The following is a 17,776-nucleotide window of genomic DNA, read 5'->3' as shown; positions in this document are numbered from 1 at the left end:
ATTCAGATGGCGCCGTACGAGGCTTTGTATGCTAGATGGTGCCGGTCCCCAGTGGGTTGGTTTGAGTCGGGTGAGTCTAGACTATTGGATATAGACTTAGTTTAGGATGCCTTGCAGAAAGTTAAATTTATTCAGGATCCACTTTATACAACCCAGTCCAGGCAGAAGAGTTATGCGGATCGGAAGGTTCGCGACGTTGCATTCATGGTTGGGGAGCGGGTCTTGCTCCGGGTTTCTCCCATGAAGGGTGTTATGAGGTTCGAAAAGAAGGGCAAGTTGAGCCCTAGGTATATCAGACCTTTTGAGATTCTTGAGAGGGTTGGAGAGGTGGCTTACAGGCTTGCACTGCCACCTAGTCTCTCTACAGTTCATCAAGTATTCCATATTTCCATGCTCCGGAAGTATCACGACGATCTGTCGCATGCTCTATCTTTTCTAAATTTATATATTTCTTAATGTTTTTGTCAAATTGAGTGATCTGCAAGCAAAATGAAAGAATTCTTGAATGAAAATCGTGATTCAAAAGAGAGAAAAGAGAGCATGAGAGAGAAAATTCTAGAAACGGATATTCTATTATTTGATCCTTTTGTGAAATGTAGAAAGTCTCCCCTTTTATATTTTCCAGAAATAAAACAATAATATAGAAAAATAAAAATACAATTACATATATGATTTACAGCTAACTACATTGGGCTACAACTAACTACACTATGTTGGGCCTTCACTTGATATTGTGGCTGGGTCCAAATCAGATTCTCTATCGCTAACACCCCTCCTCAAGCTGGTGGGTGACTGAACTCCCAGCTTACGAAGGAGAAAAAGATGTTGAATACCAGGTAAGGGCTTAGTGAAAAGATCATCCAGTTGTAAAGATGTAAGAATGTAGTGAAGAGAGATTAGACCAACAACCAGTTTTTCATGAACAAAGTGGCAAGCAAGTTCTATGTGTTTGGTTTTCTCATGCATGACAGGATTTCGAGCAATGCTCAAGGCTGCTTGATTGTCATAATATACAGGTACATGTGAAGATATGAGTAAGCCTAGATCATCAAGCAAGCACACCAGCCAAGTGACCTCAGCAAGAGTATCGCGCAAGGCCCTATACTCTGCTTCGGTAGAGGATAAAGAGACTGTTTGTTGTTTCTTAGACTTCCAGCAAATTGGACTACCTCCCAAGGATATAAAAAAACCAGTGACAGACTTGCGAGAAGAAGGGCATGCTGCCTAGTCAGAATCAGAGAAGACCTTCAAGGAGAAATCGGAAGAACTATTGAGAAGTAAACCCTTGGCAGGATCAGCAACTAGATACCTCAGAACATGAAGGGCAGCTTTCATGTGAGCAGACCTCGGAGCATGAAGAAATTGACTCAAGTGTTGAACGGAGAAAGATATATCAGGTCTTGTATTGCAAGAAATTGAGCTTCCCCACCAACCTTCTATAAGGTGAAGGATCTGGTAATAAATCACCCAAATCAGATGTGAGTTTGGTATTCAATTCCAGGGGAGCCACAACAGGAGAAGCAGAGGAACAATGAAATTCAGCAATCAACTCCTTGGTGAATTTATGTTGGTTAATAAGAAACCCTTGAGGCTGCCTGGACACCTCTAGCCCCAAAAAGTAATGCACATGACCAAGATCCTTTATCTTAAATTGATTATCAAGAAAGGACTTGAGAGACTCCATTTCGGAGATATCATCCCCAACTAATAAGATGTCATCCATATACACCGCAAGGATGACAGTGGAATGGGTTGACGATTTAATAAAGAGTGAGTAATCATTCATACTGGACTTGAAACCTCTGGATAAAAGGGCAGTGGACAGCTTTGCAAACCATTGTCGGGAGGCTTTCTTGAGCCCATATAAAGACTTTTTCAGCTTGCATACCAATTGAGAACCAAAATTAGAATGACAAGAGATTGACATGCCAAGTGGAATCTTCATATACACCTCCTCGGACAAATCACCATAGAGGAAAGCATCGTTGATGTCTAATTGTATAACGGTCCATGTGTGCTTGGCAGCAAGGGCAAGTAGGCACTTAATAGTAGTAAATTTGACGACAGGGGAGAAGGTCTCATTGTAGTCAATCCCAGCTTTTTGAGTGTCACCGCGAATGACAAGTCGGGCCTTGTACCATTCAATACTGCCATCAGATTTCTGTTTGACCTTGTAAACCCACTTGCAAGGGATAGCTTTCTTCCCAGCTGGAAGAGGAACAATGTCCCAAATGTGATTTGCATCCAAAGCTTGAAATTCTTTTAACATAGTTTCTTGCCCTGCAAGATTAGAAACAGCCTGCTAGTAATGTTGAGGCTCAGATATGCAAGATGCAGGGATTAGATCCTTGGAGTTAGAGGGAAAGGAAAGGGGGACAAAGTTACAAACATAATCTTGAAGATAGGGAGGGGGATGTGAAGTCCTAACGGACTTTCTAGTGGCAGAAACTGAAGTTGAGGAGGAAGGGACGGAAATATGAGAAGGAACAAAAGGAGAAGGGGATAGATCCAGAACATAGTCGGAAGGAATAAAAGAAGAAACAGGAAAGAAAGTAGACGGGGAAGAAGTGGAAGGAAAAATATGTTCAACAAAGGAAACATCTCTAGAAAAGAAGATTGATTTATTGTGTAAATGAAGTAATTTGTACCCTTTCTTCCCAAGAGCATAACCCAAGAATATACAGGGAATGACTCTTGACTGAAATTTGTCTCTATAGGGTTTTGGGACAGTAGCATAGGCCAGACACCCAAAAGATCTTAGATGACCATAACTGGGAGGCTCCCCATGTAACACTTCAAAGGGAGATTTAGAGCCCGTTTGAACATAAGAAAAATTTTACTTTTTTTGGAAAATGTTTTACTTTTTTTCGAAATCAGTGTTTGGCCATAAATTTTTAAATTTTTACTTGAAGATGGATTTTGGAATTTTTCAAAAATTTGAAAAACTCCAAAAAACTTTTTTTCGTAATTTTCACTCAAATCACTCACAAAACTTAAAAAACAACCTAAAATTATATTTATGTCCAAACACAACTCTAGTTTTCAAGTACCATTTTCACTTGGAAATAAATTTCACTTTTTTTAGAATTTTACATTTCTTATGTCCAAACGCCCACTTATTTGAAAGAACAGTTGAAGGAAATCGATTGACTAAGTATGTGGCTGTTAAGATACATTCGCCCCAGTATTTAGTAGGAAGCTTGGACTGAAAAAGAAGAGCCCTTGCAGTTTTCAATAAATGCTTGTGTTTTCTTTCGACAATCCCATTTTGTTGTAGGGTTTGGGGACATGTGGGTTGATGAGAAATTCCAAGAGAAGAGAGGTATTCTGCATAAGAATTGTTGGACCCCAATTTAAATGCATTATCGGTTCTTAGAATCTAGACAGAAGTGTTAAAATGAGTAGAAACCATGGCTAAAAATGCTTTAATGACAGAAAAAGCATTGCTTTTGCAAGAAAGTAAGTGAGTCCAGGTAACCCTACTAAAATCATCTACAATAGTAAAGAAATACTTGAAACCATTGTAGGCAAGTGTATGGTAGGGTCCCCAAAGATCAATGTGGACCAAGTGGAAAGGTTTTATGGAGTGTATAACACAATCAGAAAAGGGCAATCTTTGTTGTCTAGCCATTGGACAAATTGGGCAAATAAATGACTGTCTTGAAGAAGAGTTGATAGATATATGAGGAATGCATAACATCTTAGCAAAAAGTATATGGCTCACTCTTTGATGCCATAAAACATCAGTTTTATTAATTGAAGAAGAGGTACAAATACTTGGAAACATATCAGTACTAGCAGTAAAATCAGAAACTAAAGCAGAATTAAAAGGAGACTTAAGGGAACCACTATTAACAGTAGAAGCAACAGCAGGTGATGGCATATTGAAAATGTATAGTCCATGCTCCTTTACCAATTTCCAACGGCCTCTTCAGAGAAGGGTCCTGTATAGTACATGAAAATTTGGTAAGAAGAGCAGAACAACAGAGTTGAGAAAGAAGTTGATGAATAGAAATCAAATTATACTGAAAAGTTAAAACTAACAGGACATTTGACAATATGAGATCAGGGAATAAGGAAAGGGAGCCAGTTAAAGTCACCTTAATCTTATATCCATTAGGTAAAGTTACAAGAGATGGGATTGGCAAAGGTTGTATATTGTGTAGTAAATATTTATGAGGGGTCATCTGATTGGTGGCTCCTGAGTCCAATATCCAAGGATTATATCCTATATAAGATTCACTGCATACAAGAAAACCATGAGATTAACCATAAGGACTGTTTAACCAACCTACAAAGTTGGCAGAGGCATGGGTGGGAACATTCTGGGATGGAGTTGATAGCTAAGCTTGTTGAAATAGAGACAGGAGGTGAGCATATTGTTTCTTGGTGAACCCATGTGGAAGATGAACAGATTTGTGAGGATCAGGATTTGGATTCTCAGAAGAAGACTCCATTTGAACAAAAGCAACTCACTTCTTGTTCTTGGTGAACTTGAAATCAGTTGGGAATCCATGAAGTCGATAACACTTGTCTACTGTATGTCCACCCTTTATACAGTACTTGCATGACAATGATGACTTCATTGGCTCAAAATTGACCTTCTGAGTATAACTTCTGTTGTTTGTGGGCTGACTTGAACCAGGATTAACGGTATTAACTAAGAAGGAGGATGAATCAGCAGAAAAAATGAAGGGGCTAGACTGAATCTCCCTCTGTTTCTCATATCCAATCAACATAAAGTAAACCTTCCCCACAGAAAGTACAGGACTCATCATGAGGATGTTGCTTCGCACTTTTGCATAAGTGTCATTCATACCGAACAAAAATTGAATGAGTTATTGAGCCTCAGTGAGTTCATGAACAGCACCACAAGTCCAGGGTTTACCAAGGGATAGAGTACTGAGTTCATCCCACATACCTTTGAGTCTAGTTTGAAATAACTAGCTATGTCAGATGGACCTTGTGTGGTGGAAGTAATGGCTCTCTGAATGCTGTAATAAAGAGAAATATTCGACTCACCAAATCTCTCTTCTAGATTGGTCCAGGCATCCTTAGCACTTTTATAGTAGAGTACAGGTTTAGCAATGTCCTTTGAAAGTGCATTCATTATCCAAGCCCTAACCATATTGTTACATATCTCCCAGTGGTGGAAAGTTTCTGAATTTGCAATAGGTTTAATTAGGGTTCCATCAATGAGTTGAATTTTGTTCTTCGCTGAAAGAGAAATGAGTATTCCCTCTTTTCACTCCCTATACCCCGTCCCAGAAAAAAGAGTGGAGACTAGCATAACCCCTGGGGTGTCAGAGGGATGTAGGTAAAGCGGATGAGAGGGATCTATGGCAGTAGTCGAGGAAGAAGACGATGAACCAGTCATAGTTACTTCACGCAATCACACACTAATACTACGAGTAGCAATGTGAAGGTAAATTCAATAACAGCAAGTAACGAGGATGCAAAACTACACTGATATAGTACTCAAAAATAGGAAAATTTGAGAGAAAGAGAAGTATCACCGCGATGCAAAGACGAGATATGAAGCAAAACCCTAGCTCTAATTCCGACGAACCAGTGGTGTATTCAGAATATTGCCGCCACAAAATCATGATTTTGATTGCACAAAATCATAAACAAGCTCAAAATTCAGCTTTGAACGGACACTACAAAAAAATGGGTAAATTGCGGAGGTTAAAATTACAGTTTACGGAAGTTTAAATTACAGTTTACGGAGGTTAGAAACCTCCGCTATTTGTTGTCACGGCGGTTGACCAGGCCCCCGTAGTAAGCATCGCCACTATTAATTTGCGGCAGATAAATGCGGGGGTTTCTCGAACTGCCGTGATAGCAAATAGCGGAGGTTTCTAACCTCCGTAAATTATAATTTTAACCTCCGCAATTTCATGCGCGAAAATAGATTTATATTTTTAAATTTTAATTTTTTTTTTTGAGTATAGGGGTTGTTAACCCCCGCAATTTCTTATGTGTACACCATTAGGATCTGTTCAATTTCTATTTGGGGGTTTTATCCCCATCTATTTTTAAATATATTATAGAATTAATTTTTTATCATCAATTTGCCATACTTTTTTCCTAATATCAATTGAAATATTTATGCTTAAACAAAAATATTAAAATTAAAAAATATCAATATTTTATTAACCGTGAAAAATACTATGACAGAGTAGTATCATATGTCATCAAGCTAAATTAGAACATAGTTAACCATCTATATTAGTCATCTATTGCATTGTCATAATACATTCACTTCAATTAAAATGAATCTCAATGGTTGTCACTGGGATTACTAGCACCAGAAGATCGTCTTGCATCCGTCGGTGAAACGGGTCTACTAGCTGCATCACTTGGCTACAACAAAAAGTTAAAAAAAATACAACTATTAAGAGGAGTATCAGGAAATAAGTCATTGAGATAAAATATATATTGTCTACTTAAACCAACAAAAAAGAATGAAACGGGACAAGGTACGAAGCCTCTAGTCTAAAAGGTAGACGGTATGCAACACGAATACAAAGAGAATAAAGCATTTGTTTAATAAGTGATACAACATTGCTGTGCCACAGAACCAAGAAGCAGTGATACAACACTGCTGCTACCACGCCCACTACTTAGGAAACAGAATGAATGACATTGATTTCAAATCCATTCAAAGCATTCTCTTAGTATCTATACTGACAAGTAAGTATTACTCAATAGGAAATTTTCTCACCATGTGATAGAACATGCAATTAATGGGAGAGGAACTCTGTGGTTTGGGTGTAAAAGACCTAACAAATCTGGAGAATCAACTGGAAATGAGCTTAAGGGGCATCCGTATGAAAAAGGTCAGCAACCAACCTAATACTATCTAATTAATATTATTGGAACTGTAAAATACTAGTAGGAACTAAACATGTTCTAGCTTTATAGGAGCAAATATTAAAGGATAAAATTCAAAAGCTAACTCAAAAGGTATGTGCAAAACTGTAGAGCAGCTTTCATCATGTCAAGAATAGATCAGCAGAATAAATAAGTAGAACGATCAAATCAAATCGAAAATGCATTAAACACAAGACTAAAAAACAAATAGTACGAGAGAAGAATAGCTTGTCTCATCTCAGCACAACTTAGCTAAAGAAACTAGACAATCATCCATGAAATTGAGATGAAAATGAAAATGATTTTAAAAGAGATTCAGCAAGTTCAATATCTAAATTTTACTCCAAATAACATGTATGAAAAATAAAATTGCACAATACAGCAAAAGTAAAAGAACTTAGCATTTACCGTTGTAGGAGGAGAAGCAAAGATCCCAGCAAATTATTCTGGTATTGACCCTTCCTTCATTATCATGTATGCTTTGAGAGTATTCATCAATTGATTGTACTTCTCTTGGCATCCATAAGAAGAACATCCAACATTATTACTCATAATTCTAATATTACCAAGATGAAGATTTGTCTCTCTGAAAGTATTGCTTGGAGTAGCTCCTAATCCCAAACATCTCACCCTTCCAGGATGTTCTTTGCCTATCACCTTACCAACAACATCATTTGGAGAAATTTCAGACTCATCCACTGTACTTTCACTCACTACTAGCTCATTTTTTTCCTAAACACAATACACATCAAAAAAATCTAGTAACTGGAATTAACAATTGCCTGTAATGCAACTATCTTTTATCTGTTAAATTTCATGCTATAAACAGGAACTGAATCAAAGGCTCATATACATTGATCCAGTGCAATAGAAACTAAAACCACAAGTCTTGTAAAGATTGTTGAAAACAATGGAGCCGGCGTGCCATGCTAATATTCCAGATATGCAACTTTCAATGCAGTAAAAAATTTCATGCCAAAACTTCTTTCACTTTTTCCCTTCTTCAGTAAACATGCAGAAGAAAGGTTTCCAACCAAACAAATGATCCATTTTCTTAACAAATAATTTGGCACAAAGAGGATGGCCATTAACAAAAAAATTGTGAAACTAAGAACAACTTGACCATATGAAACAAGCGATTTAAGAATATAAAAATTGCATCATAGAATATAAAAAACAGACTTTTACTGATAATTGTCCATGGATTTGCAAAGCAGAAAAGATAAAAATATTCGAATACTCGGTGTAAAATGAGATATTGGGAAGGTCATATAATATTATGCGGTTAGAGATGCTAAACGAAACCTTTCTTAGCGTTACTGTTCTAACAAAAGAAGAGCAACTACTGAAGAAAAATGGGGCTTCTTAGATGGACCAGCTATGCAATTTTCAACTTTCTGGATTGCTATGCTTCCAATCCCAAAATACAATTTTAACTTTCTGTGTATCTAATCTAAGTAAAGCAAAAATATTCCAAATGCACACCACCAATCTCTCAAAGTCAAAAAGATGTAGCAGATTAAGAAGAAGGAATTAAGACGAAGAAGGATAATGATTACCTATTCCATCAACAGTCCAATGATGTGAAGACTCACGTTTAGCACGCTTATTGGATGTTGACTAGACAATAGCTTTCCGGCGAAGACTTTAACAAGGAACTCTGCCTTTGGACATTTTTTAGATTTCATAGATATATATTATTAAAATAGTTCCAGTGATTCAACCTTGTGAATATTTTACTTTGACAAAGAAAATGATTTCCATTGAACGTTATTTTACGTCGACCTCTCTCTTTAACGACTAAAAACAAAAGCAGTGAATGCCATGACACTCCAGCACACAAATTGTTCAAAGTCTTCCAAACAAGTCTAGCTAAGTTTTACCATTATAAACATTTCTGTAGAAATATTTTTAAAAAGAAAAGTATTTATTCGAAGATGGCCGGAAAAAATGGGTTTGAATCAATGGCTAGAATAATGGCTGAGAATGGACAAAAATGGCAAAACCCTTCCAAGTTGAGTTTTGTACCAAAATATACTAATAAGAAAAGGAAAATGAGAGAGGCGGTGGAATTGAAATTTTAAGTTTGTCCAAGGTCAGAGTCACAGCAGTAAATATACAATGCAGAGGAAAAGAGGCAAAGAAAAATTCATATTGATAGACCATAAAGGCCTACAAAAAAATAAAAGCACACAAAAATTCTTGCAGAGAGATCGACCATTAAGCCCAAAAGCACAAAGAAAGTAAGAAAAAAGCACACAAAAATTCATACAGATCGATCATTTAATACACACAAAAAATCAATATCAAACACTATTTAATCATACAGATCGACCAAAATACACACAAAAATTCAAAATTAACAGAAACCCCATGAGGGAAAATAAGGAAAGAAAGAGAAAAATCAAACCTGGGAGGTGTAAAAGCGGTGGCGATTGAAGAGGAAAAGAGAAGTTAGAAGAAGAAGAAGAAGAAGAAGAAGAAGAAGAAGAAGAAGCGAAGAACTTCGATTAATGGATGTGTAAAACCATTAAGCGGAGAACTTCGATTAAGAAGAAGAAGGAAAGGAGTATTTTTTTGTTGTGAGGCCGAAGTTTCTTGGGCGAAAAAGATTGGGAAAAAATGGAGGGAGCGTGAAATAAATGACCCGCTATTATTTTAGGGTTGCGGATGTTTTAGACCCCCGTAAATTGTATAATTTTGTGGGGCTAATATATTACCGCAAAATTATGCAAATTGCGGAGGTTACTTATACCCTCCGCAAATAAACCTCCGTAATTTACCCGTTTTTTTGTAGTGGGAGAATGAATGAAAACGCCGATCACCGGAGACCGCCGAAAGATGAAATGAAACGACCACCGGAAAAAAAAATCACCGTTGACTGTGGAGAGGACGATGCAGATATCCAGGATTTGCTCTGATACCATGTCAAATTGAGTGATCTACAAGCAAAATGAACGATTTCTAGAATGAAAATCGTGATTCGAAATAGAGAAAAGAGGGCATGAGAGAGAAAATTCTAGAAACAATATTCTATTATTTGATCCTTTTGTGAAATGTACAAAGTCTCCCCTTTTATATTTTTTGAAAATAAAACAATAATATGAAAAAATAAAAATACAATTACATATCTGATTTATAGCTAACTACATTGGGCTACAACTAACTACACTATGTTGGGCCTTCACTTGATATTGTGGCTGGGTCCAAATCAGATTCTCTATCGCTAACAGTTTTTAAACTTAGTTTAATTTTGAGGAGGTAAAAATTATAAAATTTTTGCCAGTTATCTTTTTTTTTTATCAGTTGTTTAGTAATAGAGCTATTTTTATTTCTCTTGCAACTTATCACGGTCTTAAACTCTTTTTATCGGAGGCTCAAAAATTTTTGCAAGCTATTGTAAATGTTAGATCACGGTCTAATGTTTTATCTATAAAGTTGAGCAAATTGAAAAGTATACGAGCTAACATTTGACCCGAGGCTCATACTGTCTGTAAAGGTTATAATCACTAGGGATATATTTTCACAACTTTTTAAAATAGAGACAAAATTAAAATAATAACCTAAAAAGGGTCATTTGTGTAAATCAGCCGGTGAAATTGAACTCCAACCCCAAAAGAAAATGAATACAATTCTCGTCCAAGGAATGAAAACGTGCTAAACCATGCATCTAGTGATCTACAAATATGTCACTTTCCAAGATTTTCTCCACTATATTAATACGTGAATATCTTCATAAATAGTTATAAAATAGTGGGAAAAAGTAATTGCATACTTCATATATTCGTTACTTTCACTACGATAAATGATGAACTCGAGAAATATATTGTCAATTTTCAACTCTTCACAGGAGAAAATAAGAGATATAGCAAATGGGTTCAAGTACGTTCTTAGAGTTACTGATGAATATGATTTGTGCCTTAAGAATATACTCCTAAGTATTATAATATTTACATTTGATTTACTGTCTTTAAATTTGGCAGCTTTTCTACCAAAAGAATAAAGAAAAAGAAACACTTTTCTTTGCCCAACATTTTGTTAGTGAATGGTAAATGAAGAATTAATGTTGTTTTACAGCTATTGTACTATTTTATTCTTCTTGTTGATTCTACTACTTGTCAAACCTACATAAAAACCTTGACGGTAGGAATGTCTTTTTTCCCACTTGATGCCTATGACCTGATTAATTCGGAGTCGCTCAAAGTAAGATCTATCAAAAAGGTAAGCGTATTCTATTACTTCGTTCGTTTCAATTTAGATGATGTAATTGATTTGGCACAAAGTTTAAGGAAAAAAAAACTTTTGAAATATATGATAAAAAAAAACTTAAGAGCAAACGTTTTTTGGAGTCATGCCGTTTGTGTAGTTATAAAAATTTCTTATTAAAGGTAAAGTGATAAAAATAAAATGTTTAAAGTTAAATTATACATAAATATAAAAATATATCATTTATTTAATGGACTAATACAGAAAGTGTGTAACAAAGGGAGTATGGATTTTTTCGATTCTTAAAACTTGTTTCCGAGAATTCGGATTAAGGGTAAAGGACTTTTCAATCCAACTACAATTCTTAGTTGTCAGAGGTAGAAAAGTCATGGGGTGGTCTCCGTCAACTTGTGAAAGACATGCACTTAATATATAGGGGTAAATGCAATTCATTTCGTGGAGTTAAAATGAATTACTATAAAGAATAGCTATACGCCTAGTTTCTCTTTATATTTACGAACTAAACAGTGTCTCTCTTTAATAGTGATGCTGTTTAACTTCCACATGGGTAGGGAAAGATTATGAAAGAGCTTTCAGTAAACTTGAAACTTGTGGTTCACAAAGATACCATGCATAAGAGACAATTTTTTTATTCTAGACGTAGAATTAAGCCCCACAAAGTGACACATGGGATAGCGGAGAAAGGCATACAATTGGATGGAGTAAAATTTTATTTGTACTATATCAAATTAATAAATATAAAAAATATTTTTTGCGTGCATATAGTTAGGTTACAATTATCGCTTTGATTCTCTCAATCTATATCCGTCTCCTGTCCAAGACAATATGTCAATATATATTTTCACTTTAATTTTGAACTATTAAGGTTAAATTATGTTAACTATTAACTTAAATAGTTTAATTTGAAGTAAACATTGGTACATATAAGTGTTTACCGTTAAAACAATATTCCACAATCTGGGTTAAATTGCTGCTGATGGATCTTTCAAGAATTTAGTGTCAAAGAGAAAGAATCCTCCCCACTTCTTCTTGTTTGGGGGTAACACTTTCACTGTCAGTAAAATGTCATTTTTTTTAACATGTTGACAAGCTTAGCAAATAGCGAAAATGACTAGCTCTATGGTCGGAAATTACTGGCTGGTAACCACTAAGTTGTGTAATTAATATACGGCAAAATGCAATTCAAATCTTGGAATTTAAGTGGATTATATGGAAATAGCTACTCGCCTAGCTTCTTTTGTATTACCAAGTAAAGATTTGTACGTCGTTCTTTAATTGTGATGCCGTTCCTGTTTAACTCCCACATGGGTAGAGGAAAGTTGTGAAAGAGCTTCCAATCCTTTTATTTTATGGTTATCAAAATATATCATGAAAAAACAATTTATTTTTATCATTAAATGGCCGCTAATGGGGGTTTTTCAAGAATTTAGGGTCAAACATTTATCTTTTAACTTTTTCCTCTTGTTTGGAGTCCTTTATATATGGGGGTAACACTTTCACTGTCAGTAAATTGACATTTTTGTGAACATGTTGACAAGCTTAGCTAATAGCGAAAATGACTCTCGCGCGCTCTGCTCTCTTGTTGAATTTAGGTAGTACTTTATTCCTATGAGTTTATTTGAATTTTCTTTTTAGAAATCTTAAATGTATTATCGAATCTAAATTTATTGTCACAAAGTTAGAGCGGACAAAACTACACATACATGTCCTTGTCAATTAATGATTTAGATGAAGCAGCATTCTACATTTTCATGTTTACGCATTAGCAGCTCTTGCTATGGTGAAGTTATTAATCATTGATCAACTATTGGAAAAAAAAAAGTATCATTTTTAACAGTAGGTTATCATCAAAATAATTTGGGCTGATTGGTGAAAGAGAAGTTCGGTGTCTTAGGTGTGAAATTTTTTTTTGCGGTCCCTAGCCCTTTCGTTCGCTGTTTAGAGACTTTTTCTAGCATCCCCTGTGATGGATCCACTATCCACAACCAAATACATAAATCACAGATTGATATATTGATACTGAAAATAAAAGAATTACAATAGAAAGTAACTGTACCTAAGGATAGTAACATAAAGAAAGGAGGATGGGAAGACAGAGCCACATAGAGAACTAGACGAGGGAGAAAGATCAGATAGGGAAAGCTTCAAACAATATTCAGACTGCGTACATAATGTTCTTACTCTGTTATTTGACTAATTCCCTCAACCAGGGTCTAATAATCTTTGGGGAGGCCTTGTTGTTCTCTTGCTTTTCCTGACTGGCCCATTACTTGCATTCTCAGCTGGCCCAATATCTTTCTCAAGTCCAGCTTCATTTTCTATGGGATCTTTACACAAATAGCCGGTCATATTAATTATTTACTTTTTCTAGTCATATACATAGATTATACATTAATTATACACAATTATATACATACAATACCTAAATTATGCATATATTATACTTCCACCGGCTATTTTTAGTTTAAGTAATTGGGTGAGCGGCTATTTGGGTTAATTCTTCATTTTCTATCGTAACATCCCCCTCTCTCCCAATTAAAGAGCGATCTTGATTTTTACTGTTCTTTGTTTCTTTTTAAAATTTTCTCAAAACAGATACTTCTTGCAAGGTTTATCATTGTATTTAATACATAAATTATAACCACGATAAATGCCATCTTCCTAAAAGGAGCTGCTATGGTCCCTGCTGAATTGGGATGTTTTTGTCAAACCTTTTTTGGAAAAAAGAAAATTGAATTGGGTGGGAGCAACATGATGGTGGGCTGGTGTCTTAGAAACGCTATTGAAGGTCCAATCCAGGAGGTAATGAGTCTTGGGCTCAAAATTTGTGTACGATCCTCACGTTTTCTGAGTACATGTCCAGTATTTTGCGAAGCTTTTGCATCTATGCTCAGCTTAGGAATCACAATTGAACATATATCCACTTTACAAAAAACTTTACAAGCCTATCCATTTTACGATCAACTTCAAACTTATCGGGTCTGAAGTTAAAAAAAAATTGCAAGTAAAAAAATTGCATTTCAGATGGACTTAAAACCAAATAGGTCTGAAGTACAACCAATGGTTTCGTGCACTTAAGGCTAATAAATTTAAATTGAAAAATTATACTTCATATATACTTAAGGCCAAAAAATTCGAAGTGCTACAAATGTTTTCCTACACTTAAGGCCGATAAGGTTAAAGTGAAAAATTACACTTCAGATGCACTTAAGGCCAAATAAGTCTGAAGTGCAACCAATGGTTTTATGCACTTAAATAGAATAAGTCTGAAGTGAAAAATTAAACTTCAGATGCACTTAAGGCCAAAGGTCTGAAGTGCAACAAATATTTTCCTACACTTAAGGCCAATAAGTGTGAAGTAAAAAATTACACTTCAGATGCACTTAAGGCCTAAAGGTCTGACGTACAACCAACGTTTTCATGCACTTAAGGCCAAATAGACCTGAAGAGCAAATTGCCCAGAAACAGAAATTTGTTCTTCGAATTTTAACCATCCAATATACGATTTAATACACAAATATATTCCAAATGAGCTCAAATTTGAAACATAACCTCTAAATATCATCAAGAACAAACCCCAATCATAAATTTGTTTAAACAACAATAAATCTAATGAACTCATTTTGTAATTAAGAAAAAGAAAAAAAAAAAACCTAAGCAATAGCAAAACATAAAGCGCCACAACAGCTCACCACTATAAAATATCATAAATAATCTTAAAATATATTCGCAAACACTATATAAAATCATTGTTACCCCCAAGAATTGTTACCCCCAAGAAGAAGAAGAAGAAGAAGAAAAAGGAGGAGGAAGAGGAGGAGAAGACATGAAGTTGTTTAAACCGTGAGTACAAGTTTAAAAAATATTAAAAAGTTGGTACAGGTTAAATGGGGCCGACCAAATAGGGCGCCCCGTTTTACACTATTTGTAGCTCACAATTAGAGTTCCTGAAAAACATAGTATGGGCTGCACTCCATATTGGGCTTTTGAAAGTCAGTGGAGCCCAATCGGTGTTGTGACAATCTTGTATTAGTAGTACATTGTATATTGGGATAAAAGGTATTACACGAAGAATAGATGAATCGGATTATGCTGTACAAGGTTTAATTCAGTTTCATTACTTCAACCTTTGACGATAGATATGAATGTTAGGATGTGATAACTTTGTAATGTTTATGTAATGTAATTGTATTGCTTTGCTATATTTACTATAACTTGGTATTATAAATAGAATGCTGGACAGCATCCAACGTAAGTTTTAGCATTCTTAAACTCTTCTCTGTATTAGTTTTCGTCCTACAAGAATCCTCTTTCATATCAGTGAAGAATTTTATTACTATATTCAAACCGTAAGTGAGATTATTCTATCTTGTGTTTGATTGAAAAATTTAAATAAGATAAAAAGATAAAAGGAGATTGTCACAATAGTAAAAAAGTAATGCGGGAAGGCGTGTATAGTAAGGAAGAATGTGGCTAGTGGCTACCTAGGTTTTCTTGTCATTTTGCTAAGTTAATATTCGAACTTTATGAAACGGTAGATGTAACATGTGAACTTGTTTAAAAGAGATTAAAAAAAAGGGGAAAAAAACAAGAAACAAGCAAAATAATGATGGACTGAGACTTATAAATTTGAAACCTGTGGTACATTCGATTGTCTATTTTTTCTTGCTTAGGAAGCCATTTGGGTGCATTATGGGCCATAAAAATGTAATTCGATGGCATGTGGGCCAGTTTAATATGTCGGCCTCATCTGATGTCATAAGACGGAGAAACGGCCCATCCTTTCTCTCCTAAGCTCGTGAACATCCAAATTCGTTTTTCTTCCGAGTGAGTCTGACAAACCGTGTGTTAATTTGCGTAAAAGTTTCACGGGACACCGTATTTAGTCACCCCATTTAATATATACTTATTTTCTTTAAAAGTTTAACTGATAATTAATTTTTGAGTAATTTCAAATATGTTTTTCTCTTCTTTTTCGTTGCTGCTTTCTTCTTTGTTGTATTTGTGTCCCATGTATCCAGGAGCTTCGCTACTGCTTTCTTCATTGTATTCATGTTCTATGTATCCAAAAGCCGTTTGGTTTCTTCTTCTTCTTAGTAACAAAACACCATTATAGGTGTGTACTTAGGGTTTCTTCTAGTAGCAGAATAGGTATTGTTTGACCAAAAAATATAGACTTTTGATTAAACTAATTAATTTTGTATGACGAAGGGCTAAACCTAGTTAATGATAATAACTTCAAATCTATAATCGATTAACACCAATAATGACAAGAGTAGTGTTGAGAGAAGATTAAATGTGATGTACATTCAATATTTCAAGATCATTAATGATGGGGGAATATCAAGCAATAAATAATGATAAATGACATTAAAGTAAATAAGGAGGATGATTCACCCAATATTGAATGAGGTGGATGATTCTTCTTTTTGACAATGATGAATGATAGACAAATATTAGATTGTTGGGACCCTTCTCGGATCTAATGGAAAAGGCGTGGAATAATAGGCAATTAAATCTCTTTAGAAAGGTAGTGATTGTCTTTTATCTATAGAGAAAGTCTGCTTTTCAAAGAATGTTCTTATCAGAGAATATTACCTATATTTCTCTCTCTATCTCTTTTTCTATTTATATGGGACATTCCCCAATCAACCCTAAAAGTACGGACACCATAAAATATTCAAGAGAATATTCTACTTCGAAAACTAGCCATTAGTATTGCCCTTCATACTTGACCTCGACCGTTATTGACTCTTCGGCTACAAGCTCCATTTTCTACTAATCGACCTCGGTCAGATCACTTTTCACGATATCGCTTCGTGTCAAATCTTAATGAAAGCAGATTTTGACTCACACAAGTCCCTATGCTTATTGATGTCGGCCTTGGGCGACCTCGATGAGCGGACTTTGTCTGTCAAGCTTGAGAAGTTTTATACGAACAGGTCGAGTAGCAGCGCTTCAGACGGGATGATAACGTGGCCTTTTGTGATCCACAACCTAGGGTCACGACATTTCATCGTGACACCATGTCATCATGCATCATTATTACGCGTTTTTCCAATACCCTGTGTCGTTTTCTATGCCTCTGCCGCTTCGATTTTTGAGCTAGGCAACTGCGGTTTGCTTCCTCGGTATTGATGCCCTAACCCTTATAAATGGGTATATTCAATTCTTAGGTTCACTCTTTGCTTTCTAAAAATCGGATTTTCATACCCTCTTTTTCCTCAATCAAAATCTCTACTTTCTTGACCTTAGTTCATTCTCCTGCCTTCACCGATTTTGGTGGTTCTTGCTACTCGACACTTTTGCGTTTGCACCCCTCTATTCATAAACATAAATGGTTAATGTGTCTTTCAGTTCTGGGGGGATACCTAATCCTGCTCCTTTGGCAGTGTACATGGCTCCCCATGACGGTGGGGCTGCCATTACTATAGAAGATGAAAGCTTTCCTATGGTGGAGGAAATAATTTTCCGTAGCGATAAGGCTATAACTGACTTCTCAAAGCTACCCGAGGATGACCCTGAGGCCGTAGAGTCTAAGATGGACGCGGCTGCCCTTACTAATTTCAGGGCGAAGTTCAAAATTCCAGTCCACATCGATCTGGTCCCGGCTGGACGCGATTTGGTGCAGATTCATCGCCCTGGATATTGTGCGTTCTATGCATATCCATTC

At 35.7% G+C, this 17,776-nt stretch overlaps 1 long non-coding RNA gene across 1 annotated transcript; it reads right to left on the bottom strand.

Annotated features, from left to right (window-relative positions):
* Nucleotides 1-6,157: 6,157 nt before the first annotated feature.
* Nucleotides 6,158-9,508, bottom strand: LOC107765947 (uncharacterized). The gene is made up of 3 exons (XR_001643558.2): nt 9,287-9,508; nt 7,285-7,533; nt 6,158-6,366 (listed from the first exon to the last, which is right to left on the bottom strand). It is a non-coding gene; the product is annotated as an uncharacterized LOC107765947 (long non-coding RNA).
* Nucleotides 9,509-17,776: the final 8,268 nt, after the last annotated feature.

The sequence above is a fragment of the Nicotiana tabacum genome, chromosome 17 (assembly GCF_000715075.1).
Source record: "Nicotiana tabacum cultivar K326 chromosome 17, ASM71507v2, whole genome shotgun sequence".
NCBI classification, from domain to species: Eukaryota; Viridiplantae; Streptophyta; class Magnoliopsida; order Solanales; family Solanaceae; genus Nicotiana; species Nicotiana tabacum.
The sequence above is the reverse complement of the archived record's forward strand: the minus strand, read 5'-3'. Positions and strand labels throughout refer to the sequence as shown.